Here is a 25,415-nt window from a genome sequence, read left to right as displayed (position 1 = left end):
ATAAAATGCCACAGACCGGGTGGCTTAAACAACAGAAATTAATTTTCTCACAACTTTGACCTCTTTTTGTGTCTAAATTTCCTCTTCTTATACAGACACCAGTCAGATTGCATTAGGGCCCATCTTTACAGCCTTGTTTTAACTTAATTATCTCTTTAAAAGGCCCTCTCTCCAAATTCAGTCACATTCTGAGGTACTGGGAGTTAGGGCTCCAGCATATAAACTGTCGGGGGGCACAATTCAGCACATAACACCTGCTGTCCAGTATTGGCAGGTTACTTTCTAAGACTTACCTTCTGTACAACTGGAAAGCTGTTAGTAACTAACATGTATGAAATGCTTTCTGTGTGTTTTAAAAACATTTTTTTTTTGATGTTTTGATTTTTTTTTTTTTTTTTTTTTTTGAGACAGAGAGAAAGCACGAGCTTGGGAGGGGCAGGGAGAGAGGGAGACAGGAACCGAAGCGGGCTCTGCGCTGAGAGCTGCGAGCCCAACGTGGGGCTTGAACTCATGAGCGATGAGATCATGACCTGAGCTGAAGTCAGATGCTTAGCTGAGTGAGCCACTAGGGCACCCTGCTTTCTGTGTTTTAAAAACTTTATATTTATCATCACATTTAGTCCTCACAATAGCCATAAAGTTGGTATTGTTAGAATACCAAATAAAAATACAGGATGCCCAGGTGAATCAGATACAAAAATGAATACTTTTTATTTTGTAGTGTGTATGTGTCCTATGCAGTATCTGAGACATACTTACATTAAAAGTTGTCATTTATTTGAAATATAAATTTAGTCAAATGTCCTGTAATTTATCTGGCAACCTTAGCTCCTGGAGCCAGAATAGTAAGAAGGGTCAGGACGGTTGCCTTGGGAGAAGGCCCAATTGTCCTCTCTCCTCTCACATTTGGAAACTCCCTTCTTATTGCGGCACCAAACTCAGGCTTCCTGGGAAGGCAGCCTAGACCAGTGTGGTTCTCGATTTTGGAAGGAATTTGTTTTCTGCCTCTCTCTTTAGTTTCTTCTTCTCTGTCACCGGCTGGTGTGGCCTGAATAAGCTTTTCCTTGCATTGCGATAAGACCAAAGATTCAGATAGGAGCTTGGGGAAAAATGGCCAAGTGCTTGCTTTCCTGGTTCGATGCTACTGAGACCTACCTAGCATAGGAAAAAAGACTCCTCCATATGACCTAGCTGTGTTCATCTAAGTCCTTCACTCAGTTTTGAACGCAAATCTTCAGCCAAGAGCAAAGTGCTATTTGCCTTGCTTTGCTTTTCTTCATCTGGAGGCTTAGCTCTCCCTTGGGGACCTTGGGTGGAGGGTTAAGAAAAATTATTCAAAACTTAGCAATAAGCAAAAGGGTTATTACATGACCTTTTAATGTCGTCTAAGGCTGTGCTACTTAAAATGTGGTTTGCTGACTAGCACTGTCACCTGGGAACTTGCTAAAATGTGAAATTTCAGGCGAAGCCCAAGACCTACTGAACCAGAATTTCTGAGGGCAGGGCCCAGAAGTCTGTATTTGTATATAGTCTGGGAAGCACTGATCCAGAGAAGCTGGCCTGAGGGTCCTCTCACTCTCTCTGGGAATGCAACATAGATTATACCACTGATTTGGGCTCAGACCTGGTGCAGTGCTAGTCAGATGGTGCTGATTTTATTTTCTGCCCAAGTGGACAGGACACTTGGGTGTGAACCAGTTTTGTATCTGGATGTTTAATCTTACTCTGCACTCCTGTTTTCTCACACTCTCTTCTGATCCAGCATCGTCATCCTCCCGGCTCCCTCAGTCACGGACTAAATAAAACCTTGACTTGCTCTTTCTTATCTACATGAAAATTAGGTTTTTAATATTTTGGGAATTATACTCTGACAGAAGGATAACTGAGAGAAGACAGGGCTCATGTCTTCTTCAGACTCCTGGCTGAATACTGTCATCACGCTGTCTCCATCAGGGTCTGTTTATTACAAACAACAAAAGCCAATCCGAATTAGCACAGATAAGAAGGAATTCACTGGAAGCCTATCAGAGTCACAGGACTCAGTTACAGGAAAGACAGCCAGGCCTCCAGGGGACCGGAACACTGTCAGTCCCTTACGTTCTCTCACCCCAAATGCTCTCTGGTGTCTGAGTTTCTCTAGAAATGAGCACCACTCTCTGGCTTCATTAGAGATTGCTTTCCCTGTTTACTTATCAGCCTGAAGATGGCTAGAAATGGATCTGAATGATCTTCCAGCACCAGAATCTGATTGGTCCCTGACAAACCAATGAATCGACTAGATTTCAGCACCATGCCCAAGTAGCTGGGGGAGGGGAAGGATCACACCTTCAGCTGCTCACTCACCAGAAGCTAAGGTTAGAGTAGATGTTCTACGAAGCGCCAATGGGCAGGGTGGCAGATTTAATTCTGATACTCTGCCCCTTAATAAGACTGTTTTAGAGACTCAGAGACAGAGAGAAGATGAAAGATGTGTTCTTCCCAGGATTTCCTGCCTCAGACCTGAGAGTGATCTTAGGACCAATTTGGCTCAACCCATCCCTGAGGCCTAACAAATAGGAAAGCCTCTCGGCTTCTTAAATGGGCAGAGTGAGGGCTGAAAAGAGAGAGGATGATTTTTAATTAAAACTCTTTGAAATGGAACCTAATAAAAACATCATTTTTAGGGGTTATACACTTAAGTTAACTGATCATTGAGAAAATTGCATCATATTGGCACGCATTTTCAGCCCAAATACTTACACTACAGTAACAATAGCTACTGTAACAAATAAATCTCTACATTTCATTGCCTTAGCACAATAAAGGTTTATTGTCCACAGCAGTATAAATATAAAGCAGGTATCCCTGATCAGTGGGTAGGAATCCTATGATTTGCTTAGGTCTTTAACAATTTCTGTCAGTAATGCTTTGTACATATTTTGTTAAATTTATAGATACTGGATGGTTTTGACACTACTTTAAGAATTATCTTTCTTAAAATAATTTGTTTCCCAATATTTGTTGCCAGCATTTGGAAAGATAATTTCTTTTCTTAGACTGATCTTGGCATATTTATCTAGCAATCTGGCTAAATCCACTTAGTTACTTTAATAATTTATAGGTACATTCTTTTATATTTTCTATGTATATGAATATATTGTCAAAAATACCTTTACGTCTAATTCTTATGCCCTTAGAATCTAAAAAACAGTCAGATAAGAATTATGGCAGAATATTAATGGACTAAATATTCTTCTTAGGATATTAGAAAAGGGCAGTGAAGTAAACTCAAAGAAAGTAGAAGGAAGCGGGGAGTCTGGGTGGCTCAGTCGGTTCTCTGTGCTGACGGTGTGGAGCCTGCTTGGGATTCTCTCTCTCCCTCTCTCTCTGCCACTCCCCTGCTTGTTCTCAGTCTCTAAAAATAAATAAATGAACTTGAAAAAAAAGTAGAAGGAAGGAAACAACAAAGATTAAAGCAGATAATGAACACAAAATAAAGAATATCCACAAAACCAAAGATTTTTCAAAAGGCTAAAAAAATTAACACTCTCTGCAAAATTAATGAAAGAGAGAGAAAGAGGAGGCACAAGTTAACAATAGTAATTGACTTTCTGATGTAAATGTGAAGATTGTGTAATGTAAAAATGTAAAAAATAGCTGCGTATATTAAAATTTTTTTAACGTTTATTTATTTTTGAGACAGAGAAAGACAGAGCATGAATGGGGGAGGGTCAGAAGGAGAGGGAGACACAGAATCCGAAACAGGCTCCAGGCTCTGAGCTGTCAGCACAGAGCCCGACACAGGACTCGAACCCACGGACCGCGAGATCATGACCTGAGCCGAAGTCAGACGCTTAACCAACTGAGCCACCCAGGAGCCCTGCTGCATATATTAAATGTAAAAAACATGATTACATATAATAAAAAGAAAATAGTCTTTTGAACAAATTAATGCCAACACACTGAAAAATTTAGATAAAATTGACAAACCTTAGAAAAATCACCAAAAGTGATTCAAAAGGAAATAGAAAATATGAATAGCTCTATAATAAATAAAAATACTCAAGCAATAGTATGAAATATCCCCACAAAAAGTTATCCAGCTCCAGGCAGTTTTGCTAGATGATATCAAACATTCAAGGAACAAATAATGTCATTTTTATAAAAATTATTCCAGAATGTATGAGTGTTAGCCCAATCTTAACAGCAAACTTGGCAATGATGGCACAAGAAATGCAAACGAAATCCAATGTCATATGCCTGTGTTTATGAACATAGGCACATTCTACACAAAAATATTAGCAAACTGAATTCAGCAACGTAGCAATGTAATAATACATCATGAGTGAGCTGGAATTATCCCCAAAATGTAAACTTAGTTTTAACATTAGAAAGTCAATTACTATGATTCAATACATTAATAAATTAAAGGGAAGAAAATGATACAATTATCTCAACAGTTACAGAAAAATGTACTGTTAAAATTCAACATGTGTTCATGATATAAACTCTTAGCAACTAGGAAGAATTTTCAAAAGGAAGTAACTTCATTAACTTCAGAAAATCTGTAAAAGCACTCCAACAGCAAACAAACATCATAACTAATGGAGAAGTATTGAAAATATTCTCTTTAATATCAGGAATAAGACTAGAGGGCTTACCATTCTTCCTTCACTTCTGTTTCATGTTGTAGTAGTGTCCTGACTAGGTCAGTAAGGGGAAGGAAGAAGATCAGAGTGAAAGAGTCCTAAAAGTCGTAACAGAATTTAAAATAGTCTGCAGAGAAAACCCAAAGGCATCGGCAGATAAATTATTAGACTCAATACAAAAGTTTAGCCAAGTGGCTGGATGAACAACTGACAAAAACAAGAAGAAGGACAACAAAAACAATTGAATGTATATCTATCGGGAAATACATTTAAAAAATGAAATTTAGAAAATCTATCTAAGAGTATCCCAAAATAAGAGGTACTTAGTAATAACCCCTTCCCACCATAGACAAAACTTTTGTGGAAAATATAATAAAAATGTACTCAAAGATACTTAGAGGCCCTAAAAACGGATGTGGCTGTGGATATGAATATGCACACACACATACACCAACTTGGGTCTGGTTCATCCTGGCAGTGGGAGGGGCGGCAGGATATTCAAGCATGGCCATTGCAAATGTTACAAGTTTGCAAATAATGCTGAAGACTGGCTGGAAGGACCGGCAAGCTCTTGACGTTCTTCCAGGGAGAGACTTGGACTCAGTGACCTTTGGGGGGAAGCCTCAAGAAGTTAAACACCTCATTTATACTGTGTTGTTTCAGGCTCTGAACTGTTCAAAGACCTTATGGAATATTAGGCAGCATCTAGGCTTTAAATTTGGCTGGAGGAAAGTGGCTTTCTTCTTTCTAATAGAGAAAGAAATGCTTAGTCTTGGACAAATACAAAATGATTTTGCAAGGGACGCTTTATGGTAATAACAGACCCTCAGCTTTATGGTGTGCTATAACAAGGCTGAATTACTCACAGCAAGATTCAAAACTTGAAGGCTTAGTCTTTACCTTTAATTACTGTCAGATGAGGCTTCATCAAACTTCAATCGCTTTACTTCAAGCCATCCATTGAAAAGAAATGATACTGCAGAAACAAAAAGGGGGCTGGCACAATTACTAATTTAGTGAAATGTGACCATTGTCATGGGCAAACATAAGTCTGGTTAAGGTGCGCGTGAAAGTCCTCTGTGTCCTTGCATCCCTTTCCTGTGTAGAATTTATCAGCGTGTTATTATTGCCCATTGAAAATCAATGGGAAAGAAGCCAGGAGCCCAAAGCCCATTCAGACTAATCATCTCAGTGTGTTTAATCACAGGACTGTCAGCCTTAGTGTAGTCACAGTCAGTACAGGTGGTAAATGACATTTCAAAATGTTACTGTCAAGTCCTGCCTTCCCCCATCCTCTGTGGCTTGCTTCTGTCCACCGTTGAGATGATTTACCCCCCACCAGCAGGTTCAGCCCCACAGTAGTTTCTAGGAAAAGGATTGCAAATATGCCTACCATCACTTACTTCCCTTCCCAAGACAGACATCATTAATGGATCACTACCTTCATTTCTGTGAAGCCCAGATAGCTGCCGCCTTAGAATCCTTTTCAACTCAGGATTCCTGCAGCTATCCCCAACAGTCTGAAATGCAGGCAGGAATGCATTTGGCTTCTCTACTCTTGGACCAATTAGATGGAGAAGACCCTAAAGACAGCCAGCCTAGGACTGGCTCCACATGGAGTCACCCAGGCTGCTTTAGTCTGTCCTTGACTTTGTGTTCCTTTTCTTCTAACTGGGCTTTGCTGCATCCATCCATCCATCCATCCATCTATCCATCCATCCAACAAATATTGAGTGAGTGCCTCCTACAGATCAGATACTATTCTAAGCTCCAAAGAAACAGTATTTATATTATAATGGAACTTTTATTCTAGTGGTGGAGACAGATTATAAACAAGCAAATGAAACGGATAGTAATAAATGCCAAGAAGAAAATTAGAGCAGGACAAGAGGATATACATATGTCAAAACGATTAAATTCACAGTTTGGATATGTGCAGTTTACTCTATTTCAATTATAGCTCAATAAACTTGAGGTGGGAGGTAAATTTAGAAGAAAAACAATGGTGGGTGACATGAAAAGGAGTGATATTTCAGACAGAATGGCCATGGCACTCCCCTCTCGAGCAGCAGTACACGAGCAGAGTCTGTGTGAAGTAAAGGAACAGCACAGGAAGATATCTGGGAAGGAGCATTCCGGGTTGTTCAGGATGATAGAAAATCATTTGATTAGTATTTCTTCTCAGTTTTAAGGTAAGTTTCAGAGAGGTTATAGGACTTGTCTGACTTGTAATGGTTAAAGTAACAGATAACCCCCCAAATCTCAGGGCTTTAACATGATAGAAACCCATGTTTTGCTCACTGGAAATCCAGAGCAAGTGTTCCTGACTGGCCTGGCCTTTCCTCCAAGCAGTGATTCAGAGGTCAAGCCCTAGCCTCTTAGAGTTCTACCTCTCGTTACCAAGGTCAATTCAAAGGCATGGCAGAATGGGGGACCGGGTGTGGGGAATTCTAATGTACCAGTTGAGATCCACTTCCACTCTATAGGACATTGGCAAGAATACGCACATGTGTGCACACATGTGACCCATAATTAAAAGAATCAAGATTCTTTTTTTTCTTCGTTTTTCTTTAAAAAAATTTTTTTTTAATGTTTATTTTTGAGACAGAGAGAGACAGAGCATGAGCAGGGGAGGGGCAGAGAGAGAGAGAACGAGACACAGAATCTGAAGCAGGCTGCAGGCTCTGAGCTGTCATCACAGAGCCCAACGCAGGGCTTGAACCCACAAGCCGTGAGATCATGACCTGAGCCGAAGTCAGACGCTGAACCGACTGAGCCACCCAGGTGCCCCTGTTTTCCTTTTCTTTATATTTTCTTACCTTTCTTTGCTTTTCTGCTCTTTTTCTTTCTTTTCTCAGGTCTATTCCTTTGCGGGGCATTGTCTAAAAGACCTTGTGTGAAGAGAGTATCTTCCCAGACACTAGTGTGAGTGTGAAGGGTCAGGCTCCCCAAAGCCCATAAGGTGGGAGGACCTCAGAGGGTGGGCTGGGTCCCCGACCCCACCTCTAGGATTGCTTAACATTTACACCTTAGTAATCATACAGTCCCACATGTACATAACAAAAGCAGATTAACTCTGTTATAAGGTTTATTAAATTGTGATGATAAATTATCTTCCCAAATCCCCCATCTTCATGTTTGTTGCTCATAAATTCATCTACTCACACACACCAAGAATTGGGAAACCTTGTTTTCTGTCCTGCCTTCCATCTATTCATACATCCATAAGTTATTTTTCATTTAGCAAATATGTATTAAGAAACTGCTATGTGCTCTGTTAGGATTATGAAAATAAAACCATAATATAAAATGAGATAAAACGTGGGTTTAGAACAAGATGCATTGAACTTCTGAATCCTCTATGAGTGTGTCATGTGTTAACGTGTCTTCTCTTTTATACGCAAAGATGAGACCCCAGCCTTCCATCAGTGATAGATGTACTTGAGCTGCCTTCTGGGCATGGCATGGGTGTTCTAAACCATCCATTCCAAATTCCAGGCTCTTTGTGGTCCTAGATACATGCAGGGACTGTACGCTGAGACTCCATTCACTCACATACTCCAGGCTTGAGTCTCCACATAGAGGTTCTGGTGACTTTCAATGTATTTAAATGTTAGGGTTGTCTTTTTTTTATTCTCTGAAAAGTACCTGAAGTAACTTTCTTTTAACTATTATGGTCAACTGCTTGTGCATTGATTTTCCAACTAGTGTCTGCATTGAACACTGAAAATAGCCCCTTAATTGCCACAAAGCCAAGCTATATTGGGAGAAGCCTGTCCATTGGGGTGCAGCAGATGCTGGGCAGAAGGACCCCGGGCGCAGGTCCAGTGTGGCAGGCAGACCCTCGGCACATGGAGGACTAAGCTCAGACAATGGGGGAAGCAGCACACTTGGTGCATGATCCAAACATGCACCAAGGAAGTCTGGGAGCAGAGAACACCCGGAAACAGGCAGGTGGTACGGCAGGCAGAGGCCAAGCTGAGCTGCCAGGGCAGGAAGCAGGCTTTCAGATGATGGCAAAAGAACAGCTCACATCGGGAGACAGATGAGGGCAAGGATAACAAGCGTTGACTCTGGAGGTCCAGAGCCCTAAGTTCAAATCTTGATCTAGTCATTAGGTAACTGTGGAGGACACTGCTGGCTGAATCCATGCTGATTCTCTTCTTGCTGCACACTCGTCCTTTGTGGTTCGTTGTGGCACAGGACTGTGTTCTTGCCAAAGTACCGTGAGCGGAAGTGGATCCCAACTGGTACGTTAAAATTCCCCACAATGCCGTGCCTCTGAATTGACCTTGGTAACGAGAGGTAAAACTCTAAGAGGCTAGGGCTTGACCTCTGAATCACTGCTTGGAGGAAAGGCCAGGCCAGTCAGGAACACTTGCTCTGGATTTCCAGTGAGCAAAACATGGGTTCTATCACATTAAAGCCCTGAGATTTGGGGGGTTATCTGTTACTTTAACCATTACAAGTCAGACAAGTCCTATAACCTCTCTGAAACTTACCTTAAAACTGAGAAGAAATACTAATCAAATGATTTTCTATCATCCTGAACAACCCGGAATGCTCCTTCCCAGATATTTTCCTGTGCCGTTCCTTTACTTCACACAGACTCTGCTCGTGTATTGCTGCTCGAGAGGGAAGGCCATGTCCACTAAGCACACGCGCACTGGCCTGTGGCTGGTGAACTGTGGCAGCTCCTCCCTCTCTGTGCCCCAGTCCCCACAGCTTGCACGTGCATCTGGAGGGGCTGTTGAGGAGAATAAAGAAGATGTGGGCCTGTGCATCTCCAGAAGGGTCTCAGTGAGACCATCCCACTTGCCATCTCTGTCCAGCCCACCCTCCACGCTGCCGCCGAAGCAATTTTCTTGGAACGCAAACCCAGTTGATCATTTTCCTCTTAGTGCCCTGCCTCTCCCCCTCTGTACGGTAAAGGCCAGACTCCTTATCATGGTTTATAAAGCCTTCATGGCCTGGCTCCTCCTACTTTCCAAGTCTAATCTGCCATTCTGTCAAATACAGCTTTGCTTCCAACCATTCAAAATTACACAAAACTCTCCCTGAAAGCGTGGTTTCACATTAACCCAGGCCTCTTTATGCACTATCGCTCTTGCCTGGAATTTCTTCCCCTCTATTGTCCATTCAGTGAACATCTAGGCATTCTTAAAGACTAGGTTCAAATAGACTGGCATTGTGCAGAACTTCTCAAACCCTCATGCTCACAGGCTGTCTCCACAGCAGGCCTATCTCACTGTGCACATGGGCCTCCATATAGCAACAGCCACCCTGTGTGTCATTCGTTGACTTGTCTCTCTCCCAGGCTGGTTGCTCCCTGAGAGTGGCTACCTGATCAGACTCCTCTGGAAACCCCAGCACACGCTCAGTGCCACTGTTTGCTGAATAAGTCTGAGTTGCTTAGAATTGCACAGTGCCGGGTTGATGCATAGTGAGTTCAGTATTGTTTCCGTTCTGTTATGGCCTGTGTTCCCCAGAGAAGATATGTTGAAGTCCTAGCTCCCAGTACTTCAGAATGTAATTTTATTTGGAAATAAGGCTGTTGCAGAGGTAATGAGTTAAGATGAAGTCATCCTGGATGAGGGTGGGCCCCTAATCCAGTATGATTGGTCTCCTTTAAGAAGAGGAGAAAAGACACAGAGACGGACACGCACAGGGCCATTCAGCTCTGCACAGGAGGCAGAGCCTGGAGTGATGTATCAGCAGGCGAAGCACAGCAAGGATTCCTGGGAACGGCAGAAGCTGGAAGAGGCAAAGAAGGATTCTTCTCTAGAGCCACTGGGGAGAACGTGGTCCTGCTAACACCTTGATTACAGACTTCTAGCCTCAGAACTGTAAGGCAAATTTCTGTTATTTTAAGATACTTCATTTGTGATACTCTTAGGGCAGCCCTGCAGGACAAATACACTTTCCATCAGGCCATATGATCACTCCCGGTCCTCACATTTCAAGATGACTGCTGATTGTTTCCCTGTCTTTGCAAAGGATGATACCAAGGTCAGTATGCAGAGGGCATTAAGGACCGTGAAACTCATAAAGCTTCAAGGGCCCCTCATTGATGAGGCCCATTCCAAAGGCATAGGAGGGTCTCCAGCTTTGTGTTCACATGAGTATAAGTTTTTGTAAAGATTTGAAAATAGTATTTTAACCACAATCTGTTAAGGCACTGTCTTTTTCCTCTCCCCTTGGGTCAGGTGACTTTAACATGGCTGTGAACTGTTTGGGATCCTGCAAAGGGGATGTAAACTTGGAGATAACTGAGTTTGGCTTAGTGGGATATATTTATGACTTCACGCCTGCACGTGGAGTCAAGTTAGTGTTAGCTCTCCCGCTGTAGAAGGCTTTCCAAAATTCTCCTCCCACTCACTGCGGCGACTCAGTAAAGTGACACTGGGTGCAGGGCCAGAGGCTGTGCCCCATTATGTATGTGCCCCTCAGCACCCACTCTGGAACTAGAGGGAAGTGAAAAGACACAAGGTTCCAAGTGCATCCAGATGCAAGTCTGTGAAACATTCTTTGAACCACCAGATGTGTCAAACCGTAATTGGAGAATTTTGTGCTCATCAACTCTGTCAGAATGGAAGCTCCCTTCTGTCAGAAATATATTTTAGTAATGTAGCATGTACACTGATAAACACTCCTTACATTCTCTTATATCATGAGGGGAAGTCTCATAAAATAGAATTTCATCTGAATCCTTGTGTTTATAGGGCACACACCTGTAACAGTAGTACAAACACTAAGCTCATTCTGAATTCAAAGCTTTATGTTTTCTGCATGCATAACAGATCACGTTTTTGTGAATCTGATATACCTTGTTTCGATGAAGGCTGGTGGATGCAGACAAAGCAGCGTGCAAGCAACAGCCTGATGAAACAAGTGTTTCCCTGAACAAAAGTCCTATATGTATTCATCTTGGAATCATTGTGTAGCGTCAGAGTAATTTATTGTATTATGGGACTCAATGCAATAGAATAACTTATGAAGCTGAAAGTAACTTTCCTAACCATTAATGAATAATGCAAAACAATTTTTTTTTATAAAAGAAAGACTGAATTTTGTTTTCTCTTTAGAAAAATTATACAATTGTTATTGCATGAAGAGTTAATCAGAGCATATGGAGCCAAAAACTCTGTGGGAAGAATGTATTATAGAGATGTGTCAGGCAATTATTTAATAAGAATGTGATATTTATGAGTTCTGTGATCCTGGTAGGATTAGTCAACTTTGTTATATTTGAAATTTGTTGTATGTTCTTCTCAGTCTAAAGAAATATTCACTTCTGTATCAAATTTTATATTCCTCCTTTTGTATTTTTTTTCTTAAAGAAGACCCTCCTCCCCTCCCCCCAGATTATATGTGTTAAGCCCTATATAATCAGAAACTGGCCGTGTTAACACATAATGATGATCGACATGACTTGTTCATTGTTTTTTTGAAAGCCAACTGCAGGCAGGGCAACGTGGTAGGGACTATAATTATGGTATAAAGTGGGAAGAGCCCTTGGTTGGAGTTAAGGGTCCAGAAAGAGAAAGAGAGAGGGAGAGAGAGAGAGAGAGAGGAAGAGAGAGACAGCCATATGAGATTAGGCAAAAACCTTCCCCTCTTTAAAACTTGATTTCATCTTTAGTGAAATAAGGAATTTGGATTAAATAAGTCCTAAAGTTCACCTTCACTTGATAATTTTATGAACGTGCATTTCAGAGTCAGCCCAAGCCTTGATATTATTTATAAATAATATTATCACTACCTAGTTGTTTCTGCTCTCCAGGAGTTTATGATCCAGTGAGCCAAGACTGGCCTTTGGTTTGCTGTGACAGGCAATGTTTTCTGGGAGTTCTTTTCCTTTGTGTCACAGGTTGATTTACATCTTGGGCCAAATGAACTCCAATTCTGATTGCTGAAGTTTTGAAGCTGTGCCTGGGCATGTTCTCATGAGGATGCTGTTCCTATTTCGGCAGGAGTTACCATATCTAATAGCTGAGTTACTCTCTTGGTCTCATTGATCCTCTGACAAGACCTGTGAGGGCATGTACTCCTGCCTGGCAGTTTGGGGCATGATTCCATGACTTTGTTTTCTTGGACCCTAACATCTAATAGAACATTCTGTTTGATGTTTTGACTGTTCTGAGGGCATCCTCTAGGTTGTTGGGAATGATTTCTGCTACAGGGGTAATGCTTATTGTCACATGGGATACTGACATGACATTGCTCTGTAGTTCTTTTTGCTAAGGAACCACTGTCCATATAAATGTCAAAAACGAAATTTCCATCAACCAGCTACTGTTCATTCTATATTAGAAAAAGAGCAGTGTGTGCTTCAGGTGACACTTCTGTTTTTATTCCCATGCCTAAGTTAACCATGGCTGTTTTTATTCATTATTCATCTATGGATTTGATTTATATCCCTTCTTTTTCCAACATAAGGATTTGAATTAGATTTCTGAATTCAATAGGGAATTCTGGCCATATCAAGATGCCATTTTTGAACATGGCAAGCTCATAATTGTATTTGGGTTTGAGTTTGATTTCCAAAGATAGCTTTAAAAGGTGTCAACAGCTCTTAATAAGGTCACTTACATAAGCAGGTAATTAGTTTAAGAACAGAATGTCAACATTGATAAAAGCTGCTAATTTGGTTATTTTTAAAGATGTTTCTGCTGTGGAAGAATACCTTTTAAGTAAGAACTCTTGTTTGCTATGACTGTTTTTGAAGATTACATGCAAGTCAGTTAAATGATTCATTCACTAATTCCCTCAATAAATATTTGCTAAGGCACTGGATGAGAAGCTGCTGACCACTCGCAGAGATGATGCAGCTCCACAGACTGAGAGTTAGTATGAAGAAGATGGAAGTTACAGGTCAACTTGACCCAGAAAAGGAAATCCTGCCTTTGAAGTTCCACCCAAAGATGGGACATTGATAGATGGTGTTGATCTATGCTGGCTTGGCAGACAGAGGGGGAAAAAAAGGCTCAACACCAGCATGGTCCTTTGGGGGAACCAGAGACATTGGCTCTATTTAATAAAGAAAGTGGTCATTTGGTTGCTGCTAGAGACAAAAAGCCAACCATAGGATAAGTCACAAAAGCAATAAAAACAGAAGTTGCATGGAGCAAATAGCACAAACAATGTGGTCATATATCAGTCTCTTTAGATGGGTAATAATCACTATATAGATGGGTCAAATAATTAGCATTAATGCAACCACAGTTCTAGACTATGTGGAAAGTGTCTTGAACATTTCACTAATTAATTCAATCAGTCATTCAAACAATGAATTTTTATTGAGGCTATGCGCTAGGCCTCTGCTAGTAGGTGATGGAGAATCAGAGATGAATAAACTGTATGGAGTGCAGTGTAAGGAGACAGATAAGTAAACCAACACTATGATATAGTTTGAAAAGTGCAATGACAGAGTACTTGAAAAGCACCCAATTTACTCGTGAAGGAGTGGTGAGCGAGGGACGCTAGGAGAGAAAGCATGGCCAAAACCATTGGTAGGTTACGCAACTACCATTTCCCCCATTCATCCTTGCCAATAGAACCTTTTGCTCTATATAAGGCAGAATGCATTCAAAGAAGAGGGCTTTCCGCCTGGTCACAGGGAAACCACAGCAACCCTTTTCCCTTTGCCAGTGATTGCTCTAGGGTAAGTTGGTAACCTAGACCTACTGGTCCCAATGGTAATGGGACCAGTAGGAAAGTCTGCTGGGAAATATTTTCTTCTCTGATAAAAAAGATGTCCCAGGGGAAGCCCTCATTTCTTTCTGCCTTTAGATGTGGTTTTTTGTGGATCTGAGGTTTGGAGTCAAGGCATGCATTTTGAGACCATCTGGGGAAAGCCAAGACAAAGAGAAGGCAGCCTGCAGCTCAGATATCATCAGGCTGCTCAATTAGCTAGCTCTGGAATTGCCTGCTGTGCACTTCTTTCTAGGGAGGTAATAAACCTCTATATAATGCTGTATTACATTTCCAGTTTGATGTTTTGTTAGTTGAAGCTGGAAACATCTCAATTGATACAAGAGTCTTCCTGAAGGAAGTTCTGAGCTGAGTCTTGAAGAATGTGTAAGACTTAATCAGACAAAGAACCGAGTGAGGCAGGTACAAAAGGCACTGAGCCAGACAGACACATCTGGGGAACCACAGTACTTCAGTACGGCTATGGCAAAAGGTGGGGCTGGAGAGAAATGTGTGTGTGCCATGAGAAGAACCTTAAATGTATCCTGAAATAACCCCAGAGGCACTGCACTGAAGATGTCTCTTAGATTTGCATTTCATAGAGATGATTCTGGTGGCCATAAAGGGGACGGAATAGGGGGCTTGGGATGAGACAGACAGCAGGTAGGCTAATCCTGATGAGAAACGAAAAGGGTGGTGAAGTGGGGAGATGTTAGGAAGGCAGGCTCCACAGGACTTGAAGCCTGACTGAATGTGGGGGAAGACACAGTGAGGTGGGAAGGCCAATTCCTGAATTTCCGGTGGGTGTCTAGGCAGGTAGAAGTTTTTGCAACTGAGCTAGGAAATGAATAAGGTGGTTCTGAGGCTGGGGGAAACAGTTGGTATGTGTGTGATGGGTTGAAGGGGCATGGGGATAATAAGTTCAACTTGAACACATCCATTTGAGAATTCTGAAGGACAAGCAGGTGGGGATTTCTAGTGGGCAGTTTTATATGTAGGACTAAAGCCAAGGGCTCGGAGAAGAGGTCTTGCCTGGAGAGATCTGAGGATCCTCTGCACAAAGATGCTGTTGAAACCTTGTGAATGGGTGTACAACACGTAGACTGAGATGAGAAGTTTCTCTGGAAATGCCCACACTTGAGAAGCAAGAAAGAGGAAAAAGGTAAGAAAAAGTGGGACAAAGGAGGCAAAGAAGCATCAACCAGAGAAACAGGAGAAAATGGTACAATGGAAGCAAAGGAAAGGTTATTTCCAGAAAAGAGAAGGGGCAATATTGTCAGATTCCAGAGAAATGTCAACTCAGATGGACTCTGAGAATCCAGGTGTTTTACAGAAGGGAACTCATAACCAGAGGAATGGTGGGGATAGGAATGGGTTTGTGCTATGGTAGGAGAAGCAAAGGAAGGTAAGGAAATGGAGACAGATGTATACATCATGGGTTCTTAAACTTCACAGCACATTGGAATTTGCTGGAACTCAGCCCCAGGGAGCATAATTTAATTGGTTTGGGGGAGTCCCCTAACCATGAGGGGCACCAAAATTCCCCCAGGTAATTCTACTACGCATCAAATTAGAGAAGTCCTGCCCCCAACTACACTGTGGGAAACTCAGCTGAGTGGGAGGAGGGCTCACTGCCCAGAGAGGCAGGCTAGAGGATGGTAACTCCTCAGAGAGACAGAAGAGGCTGAGATGGAGACACAAAGCACTGAACTTTTGCTGGGGGAACGCAGCAGGTCTTCCATGAGGAAGAAGATGCTATAAAGATGTGAAGGGGGTGTGTACCGTCCGGGAGAAGAAGTCGAGGGAGACACCTGTATGCTGGTTTCTCTTGTTGGAGTTCCTCACGGGCCACGGAGTTCATTTGTATGACGGATTTACCGTTGGTTGTTTTCTTGTGTATGCCTATCCTTCCTGCTATACTGCAAGCTCATCTGTTTGGCTCACCATTGGATCTCCAGCAGCAGATCTATTGCCTGGACTCTAGTAGGTGCTCATTAGATATTTGTTGAATGAATGAGTGGCTTATTTATCTCCCTTGGTGTGCTCAGCAGTGATCACTAGGATGCTCAGAAATATGTCAAAAGAAGTGAGAAGCCAGAGGCCTGCCACGGACATCACATGACACCCAACTTCTAATTTGATTCATCAACACCACAGAGCCTAGAAACTGAAAATTAAGACCAGTGACCAATGTGCGGCCCAAACCCCATTACTGCCTGTGGACTGACCTTGGGCAGGATGGTCACCTGGGCAACCTTACTGGAGAAACAAAGGAGAGGTGGAGTGGGAAGGAGTTGTTTGGGAATGTGAAAGAAGCAAGGAGAATTTCGAATGTATGCCTCACAGAGGCATTTGCAAACAGGTCTTCCTTTTTTTTCTTTTTGTTTGCTGAACTGACCGGCTGGCTCATATTATCCTACAAGAAGCAGAAAGAAGTGAATTAACAAAATTCAGTGTCTCTGTTCCCTTGCTAGCATGTGCCTTTTAGTGGGTTGTTTGAAGTTGCTGATCTGTCTCTTACCAATAGGTTTCATGAGGGCAAATAATTTTGTCTGGCTTATTCTCTGATGTATCCACAGCCCTTAAATCAGCATCAGCCCACAGTAACTATTTACTGAATGAATGAATGGACATTCACATTGTGCCCTGGCTTTTATTTCAGGCCTGCGGGTTCACTGCTTTGAAATCGTGCACTGCTCCACCTCCCAGTCTAGAACTTAACCATCACCCACTCCATCATGAAACTAACTAGGACTCCGTAAGGAAGGGATTTTGTTTAATCATCCTTGGTACCTATCACTGTCCTGAGCCCGTAAGAGAATTCGTTCATTCAAAAAATATTGGCTACTTGTCTTGCTAATTCCAGGTACTGAGGTAGGCCCCATTGATACCATGTTAAACAAGATCCAGTTTCTCACCTCAAGGGCTTACCATCCTGGGAGGAGGAAAACCTACAGGCAAATAAACCAGTGAGCAGTGCTACAGTGGGGTCTGTACAAAGAGCAAGAGGAGGGCACACAATGGAGAACTTCCATCTTCCTGGGGCTAGGGTACGGATGGTTTGCAAGGTTGGTCAGGTAAGGCTCCTCAGAGTGGCTTCTGGCTGAGTATGGACATGGGAGGGTATGTAGGTTGGTAGGCATGGATATAGAGTGAAAGAGGGAAGGTGGTGGTCATGGGAGAAGTGCGTTAGGCTGAGAGAAGAGTGTGACCATGAAAACAAGGAGACGAGGGGCACCAGGTGGCTTGGCTGGTTAAACGTCCGACTCTTGATTTCAGCTCAGATCATGATCTCATGGTTTGTGAGATCGAGCCCCACATTGGGCTCCGTGTTAATGGCTTGGAGCCTGCTTGGGATTCTCTCTCTCCCTTTCTCTTTGCCTTTCCCCTGCTTGTTCTTTTTCCCTCTCTCAATAAATAAATAAACATTTACAAGAAAAAGAAAACAAGGAGACATGAGAAAGTGGAGAGGGGTGTGGCTCAGGGCTAGGGTTGTCTATCAAGACATGGAAAATAAATCAACGATTTATTATAATCAGAACCTGGGTCTCAGACTTAGCTAGAACGGCTGAAGGCAGACAAAGTAGTCTTTTCTGTTTGTGGATGGAGGGACCCCAGTCCCAGTGCCCAGATCCCAATGAGTAAGATCTCTGCTGAAGCCTGGGCTTTGCTTTCTTTGTTTGCAATTGATTACTGTGGTTGTGAAGATCTCATTTTTCTCCACTCCAAATCCTGCATCTCTTGTCTGAGACTGATCTATGTGATTACACCCTTCTTTTCATATTGATCTGGTTTTATGGCACGAGATACTTTCAAATGATAAAACTTGTCTTCTTTGAGATAAAAAGGGTAGGAAAAGAAATTGACTATAGTGTTTGTAGAAGGATAAAGGAAATAAACATTTTTGGATAAACATGGACATTTTAAGCCCCAAACTGTGATCTATTATGGACATTTATATCCAAAAGGCAACCCTGTACACAGCAGTGAACAGAAAATGTTCAGGCTGCAAATACAAGGAAAACATTCTTCTTTTAAAATAAATCCAAAACAAAGATAATTGAAACGAAACCCCATCCCTAATTTGTACTAAAAACCATGTGGCCAAAGTGTACAATTTATAAATGAAATTATCCTTGGCTTCTTGAACTGTCATGATTGGCTTCATCAATGAAAGGAGGAAATAGAAGGAAGGACCTTTATCTTAGGATGTATTTCCTCTCTGAATGGGGCTCCTGTTTAATTGGTTTTTCTCTGTTTTTTTTTTCCCCCTGTGGGCAGAAATAGAGAAGAGGTTGAAGGATGGACCAGTCAAGGCAGATACCCCAGACTCCTCTCTTTAAACCAAAGAAAAAAAGTAGAAGGTATATTGACATTTTGTTTTAAATTTTCTAACTTGGCTCAAGTCATTTAACTTTCTTCACAGTGCTATCTATACCAGAGAAACGTATATCCTGTATTTCTTGTCGGGAAAGAGAAAACAATTCTTCAAATGCTTAATAATGTGGTGGGCAAGAAGTACATGGACATAATGTGGTATGAACTGAAAGGCTCCATGAAACTTCCTCTATGACCATAATACAAACAGTTTCCATTATTCTGCCATTGTACCTAGAATTCCTATTTGATTCATTCCTTTAGGGAAAGATATGGCAACAATTCAGATTATTCTGATCAGATGGTGATACCCAGCTAGATTGTCCACTGCTGGATGGCAGACCTATCTTCTGATTCCAAGTATGTCCACTTGGCCTAAATATGTCTATATCCATGGTAGGTGTTTAGTAAGTGTATGTGGAGAGCCAAAACTGAGCATTTTCAACCATTAGCACCATACTAGGATGGTTCACTTATAAAATAATTGTCCAACTAAGAACACTGAAATTTATACTTATTCAGAAGAAGGAAACTTAGGTTGATTTGGGTGTTTTAGCAGACCAGGAGCAGGAGAAGGTGCAGTGAGATGCCTGGGACCCAGGGCACTAGACCTGTATTAGAAACATAATGTGACCACATATGTAATTAAGAAATTTCTAGTAGCTGCATTGAAAAAGGTAAAAGAAACAGGTAAAATTAATTTAATATATTAAAAATTATCATTTAAACATGTAACCAAAATAAAAATTATTAGTGAGGTATTTTACATTTTAGTTTCATACTAAGTCTTCAAAATCCAGTGCGTATTTTAATCTTACAGTAAATCTCAATTCAGAGAAGCTGCGTTTCAAGTGTCCAAGAGCCACATGTGGCTACCATGTTGGACAGCCCAGAACTGGAAGGCCAGTTGGCACACAGGGAGGGAAACAGAGAGGGAAAGAACAAGGGGGGAGCCTTAGGGAGTCTTAGGGAGGAGGCTTAGGGAGCCAGGTGCCAGAAGAAAGTGGCTGGGAACAGGGAGGGGAGTTGGAAAGCAGGAAGGCATTGAGACAGAATATGTTTTGTAAGTCTGATGGGGCCTTTTAGTACAATGGCTGGAGCTGCACTGCTCAGGTACATTTGCTCAGGCTGGGTTGGAAGGATTTTTCAGGGCTGCTATAGGTGCGGTTCCTTCAAGTGCTGTTCCTTTGGTGTCCTTGATTAACTCATCCAACTCAAAGTCTCTGAATTTAATAAATTCAAGGAATTATTAGAACACCAAAATTATCACCTAATTTCTTCTAGAGAAAATGACCATCTTCTAGAAGAACATATTCAAATTACCATCTTGAAGCACAGGTATCCCTGGCCAGATGATATCTCCATGACTCTATATTTAATGTCACAGAGATTGTAGTAGAGACTGTGAGAAACAGGGTAGACAGAGAAACTTTCAGTCACTTTTACCAGCATGCCATCCAGTCTATCCAGGGCACTTTTCCATGATCTACAACCCATGAACTTAAACTCAGTTTGGAGGCATCTTCCATGAAGACATTATGGATGTATGGCACTACTTTACCATAATTGGGATGGGTGGGTGGGAGGGAAACCCACACCTAAATGCCATTTGCTTCATTAGAGACTGGATGTTGAAATGTTCTTTCTTGTTAAATTTAGAAATTTACAACAGTGGCAGCCCCAGTCACCCCACTTAATTCAAGCTGTATTTCTCTCCTAGGAAACAAATTAAAACTTAAAATTTTTAGGATTCTTTTTCTATTATACCCCATTAGATTTTGTCTCAGAAATTCCACATGCTGAGAGCTGAGAAATAAAAGATTTCAGGATCTTTCCAGCACACACTATTCAGAAAGAAAATTTCCATCTTCACTCCCATGAGTGCAATAATCCAACCTAGGAGGTGTAGTTCCATTAAGACCAATAACCTGAGGCCTGCACCTGATCTTTTTTTTTTTGTCCTGCTTTCCTTATTTTTTTAAAAATTTTTAAAAATTTATTATTATTATTTTGAGAGAGAGAGAGAGAGAGAGAACACAAACAGGGGAGGGACAGAGAGAGAGGGAGACACAGAATCGCAAGCAGGTTCCAGGCTCTGAGCTGTCAGCACAGAGCCCTATGTGGGGCTCAAACTCATGAACTGTGAGATCATGACCCAATCCAAAGTCGATGCTTAACCGACTGAGCCACCCAGGCACCCCCTGCTTTCCTTATTTTTAAAAGGCATTCTCTTGATTGTGCCTTTCCATGGATTTCTTGGGCATGTTCTTTTCCAATCACAGGTATTATCTGTATCTTTGCTTACAATAATGGTTCCACCCAGAAACTTGCCTAGTAATTGAGTATTTTGGATGGGTCTTCCCCTCTCAAATCTGTCCAAAATTTCTGTAACTACCTGGCAGATTGGCCAGTCTCCTGCTTGTGGTTTCTTCAGTTACTCTTATCAGGGACTCTTCCTAGAGCTGCAAAAGGATGGCTGTCAATGCTTTCAAACTTGACATTCCTTAACCAGTGTGGGGAGAGGAGGGGTCATTACAGCTGGATCTTCCTCCTAATCTTTTCTTTGGGATCAGCTAGATCTGGGTGTGTCTTTTCATTCCCTTTATATCCATCTACCTTGTCTCTAAAACCCCAATTGTTTTCCTAAGGAAAGCCTTCTTTTCCTCCTACTTAAGCAGCCCATCTGCTTTCATTTGTCTTTCATTCTCTCTCTGCTCCTATTTAGATAGTAGGACAGAAGCATATTTTGACAACCAACCCATTTCCTCCTCGAATTTCTGAGCAAACCTGCTTTTAGATATACTGTTTCAAGTTTAGGCCTCCTAACTTGCCTTCTTAACTTTTCGGGCGATAATAATTTCACTGAGCATTTTTTTGAGGGGGGATGTTTTATTTGTTTTCTTTATCTAAACTCAGGAAGATGGATTATTCTTATAAAACAATGGCTTCTATTCCTTTCAATACATCCATTAGTGAAATCTACCACCCTTTGGGAGTGTCTCCAATGTTAGCAACCCTGAAATGTAAAGCGAGGGCCAGAATTTATGCAATCAACAAACTAAGGGCAAATTTGAGGCTGAGAGTTTTACTTCCATTATTTCATTCAATTTCCACAATAGCCATTGAGGTGTGTATTCATAACATTCAATTTATAGAGAAGCAAAGTAAAAATTGGAAAGATTAAGCAACTAATCCATGTTATAACAAGTAATAGGAGATAGAACTAGGATTAAAATCCAGATCTGATTCTAAAGGCAGCACTCTCAGCCTGGGTACTGTATCATTTGCCTGTTAAAAGGTGGGTCACTGTCCATCCCTGCCCTTTCATTTAAATCCATATTCCGGGGCGCCTGGGTGGCGCAGTCGGTTAAGCGTCCGACTTCAGCCAGGTCACGATCTCGCGGTCTGTGAGTTCGAGCCCCGCGTCAGGCTCTGGGCTGATGGCTCGGAGCCTGGAGCCTGTTTCCAATTCTGTGTGTCTCCCTCTCTCTCTGCCCCTTCCCCGTTCATGCTCTGTCTCTCTCTGTCCCAAAAATAAATAAAAAAAACATTGAAAAAAAATTTGAAAAAAAAAAAAAAATAAATCCATATTCCTTGGACGTGAATCTCGGGAAATTGTTGGCTTCCCTCTCTCGTTATGCTTCCAGAATGCGTTTCCTTGCAGATGATGGAGTGGAGATGGGTAAGAATGAGAGGATGAACAGGAAGCTCCAGATGCAGGTGGGGCATGCTGAAATGATAGGTTGTGTACATAAATCAGTGGATGTGCATGGCTCTTGGTGACAGACACCCATTTGCCCTACAGCCAAACTGTCTGCTTTGGCTTTGCTGAGCTGTAGTGGGAGCCAAACTGTCTACTACTGAATCAGTGACCCAACAAGAGGGGCTGAAATTATTAAATCAAGCCAAATAAAAATCAAACCCTGTGCATTGCTGCAGTGGAAGAAGAAGAGATGTCACATGCCGTTTCTGAGTATTTCAGAGATTTTTGTTGCCTGGGAATGGAATTCCAATGACTGGAAAGGCAGAGGGATGATTGCCTTAATGCATTGCCCGTTAATCCTGTTCATCCTTTTGCCAAGGAGGTAATGAAGCTGAGGCGGAAGGAATTGTTATTAAACAACCCAACTTAAATCTACTATTGAAGCTAAAAGTAAAGCAGAACAGGAAGGTCCCCAAAGTCATAAAGGATAATAGTTTAAGCTAGAGAGGGAAATCTAAGGCAGGTTGCTGTAAACCTTGATTTTCAACCCTGTTACTGATGCAGATGGGCCTGTGGATCTTTTGAAATTTATTACTTTTTCATGCAAATTTGAGCCAAGCAAATTCGAAATTGTGTAATATGAAAATAGTAATAAAGCCTCCCTTTAGGTATGACATTTAGGATAATATAAATTCCCCTTATTTGTCATGTTCCCAGCAGGAAATAGATGGCACACTTAAATTGGATGAAAGGACTATTTACAAAGGTGTGGGCAGGGTGCAGGGAAACTGCCAGAAGTAGTACAAACACTGGCTCCAGACCCACAGGGACCAGGGGAGGGAGCAGTTATTGAACCCTCAGCAGGCCAGCTGTATGGGGAGGGCCACCTGATGGGAACCTGGGTCTTTAGTAGAGGGACACAGCCGGTCTGTGGTGGCCCAGCAGAGTAGGACTCCTAGAAATTGATACCCTAACCTCTGTCCTCCGTCTCCCTGATTTCTTGCAGGTGCTGTGCATTGGCAGAATCTGGCTGGAAGCCAGAGGGCAAGGAGACTTGTTGATGTTGCATATATAGATCAAGTTCCTATGGCGAGCAGGGTGAAGGATCCGGAGGATCCCCAAGCTAAACCAAAAACCGAGCCAAGAATCATATAATTTCAAACTAACAGTAGGGCAAATTGTAAGGGATGCTATTGTTCCATGGCAATGCCCTTTCAGCTGGTAAACAGCACTCACACCCCGACTTCCCCCAAGCTATCTATCCATGGTCAGGATTGCACTTGAATTGTATCGATTTTGAATTACGAGCAGCTTTGAGGAAACATGCGTTCCATTGAATTCAACCTCCCCAATTCACCTTCTCCCAAATACCATGTTGGTTTGGGGTCTTCCTATAGGAGCTTTTAAGCTGCAAATTAATTACTGGGCTACAGAAAGAATTCTGGCTCACCTTTACGCAGCTTCTGTGTTCTTGAAATGCCAGAAAATTAAGATTTTTCTAAATACAATTCTATTTTTATTTTGAGGCATGGGATGTTTTAGGTGCAGTGCAGCCCTTCTTGCCTCTTACCCTAGAACTGATTGGTACTCCAAGAAATTAATTTTAAATGGAATTAACAGTGATGTTTTCCTTGTCACAATGGATTGCAGAAGTCCTGGCTGCTAGACTGTAAGTTCCCTGAGGGCAGGGGTTTTGTCTCATTCAACAACGGATCCTCAGCTTCTGGCATAATGCATGGTTCTTAGAAAGTACTCAATAAATACTTTTTGAATAAATGGACAAAGCTTTTAAAATTATGCATAGATCCACACTGAATCATACCTATTTTTAACCATATTCCCTAAGTATGTATTAAAGATTTCAGAATCACTATAAATTGTGAAGGTTGAATGGCTCCCACCTCCACTGGAATGCTGGGAACACACAAACTAAGAATTAATATCCAAGATTATTAATCCTTGTGTATGATTCAATCTTTTTAAGGATTCTATGAACTGCAATTACTGCCAATTAAATTTTTTCCCTAAGACTCAAAGAAAGTCATTGATCCTTTCAGATCCCTGTGGGTGCGGAAAACTTGGAATCTCGACCAAACCAAGTGTAAGAGTTGCCATGGGGCCCATTTTGTTCAGTCATCTGCTTTACTTTAAAAATAACAAGGCTGTATATTAAAGCCATCAAGGTTCAGTTCCAAGTGGGTTGAAAGGAGCTTTGATTCTCTCTAGGTAGCAGGATTCACCTCTATCACCTGCCGCAAGGCAAGGACCAGCTGGGAGGGGCGAGAAGGATTGAGAAAAGCTTTGCCCTGTGATACTGTTCTTTGCTTAGAAAGCCTGCATTCTGGCATCTCTTAATGATGGCTTAATTTGGGGTATTTTTAATCCAGGAGATTAAACCAAGCCATCCATTAAGAAGTTAATCCATGCATTTGATTTCCATTAAGAGGGAGAAGAACAGATTTTTTTCCTCTCTCTTTTGTCCTAATTTCCCCTTTACTTAAACTTCTTCTCTGCTCAGTGATGTCATTGTAGCTTTTAGTCTTTGGCCTGAGGGTGTGGGTGTTAGCAGGTCTCTCTGTAGCCACTGCTGATTCATCTTGGTGAATCATCTGCCTGGGCTTCTGGGCTAGGAAAGAGTGATGTCACTGTATGTCCTCTTCCTCCTCCTCCACCCCGGCCTCTCCTTTAATACTCTGCATGTTCGCAACAGGCGTGTTCAGCTGAGACTTCCCAGGAGCCTGGGAACTCACTAAACTTCCCAAATGCCGGGTGATCCCAAGCAGGGAGCCTGGAGTTCTCACCAGTGCAGGGCTGAACTTCTTCACCTTGCTCACCACGAGGACATTCATGACTCAAACAGCGAGGAGGTGACCAAACTGACACATCCGAGGCAGCCAGACATCCAGCAGTCAAGCTTCCCAGCCCTGCTCAGCCTCTCTGCTTTGAGGTCAATTATTATAAACTATCATTTTTGTAGGAGGCTCTTAGTTAAATGGTTGTATAAACCATGGCTC

General features: G+C 42.0%; 1 long non-coding RNA gene across 1 annotated transcript; it reads right to left on the bottom strand.

Annotated features, from left to right (window-relative positions):
- Positions 1–2,862: 2,862 nt before the first annotated feature.
- LOC131494347 (uncharacterized) lies at positions 2,863–5,876 on the bottom strand. Its single transcript, XR_009253336.1, has 3 exons — positions 5,529–5,876; positions 4,641–4,683; positions 2,863–3,394 (listed from the first exon to the last, which is right to left on the bottom strand). It is a non-coding gene; the product is annotated as an uncharacterized LOC131494347 (long non-coding RNA).
- Between the last annotated feature and the right edge of the window lie 19,539 nt (positions 5,877–25,415).

Source organism: Neofelis nebulosa, chromosome 14, assembly GCF_028018385.1.
Source record: "Neofelis nebulosa isolate mNeoNeb1 chromosome 14, mNeoNeb1.pri, whole genome shotgun sequence".
Classification (NCBI taxonomy): Eukaryota; Metazoa; Chordata; class Mammalia; order Carnivora; family Felidae; genus Neofelis; species Neofelis nebulosa.
The sequence above is the reverse complement of the archived record's forward strand: the minus strand, read 5'-3'. Positions and strand labels throughout refer to the sequence as shown.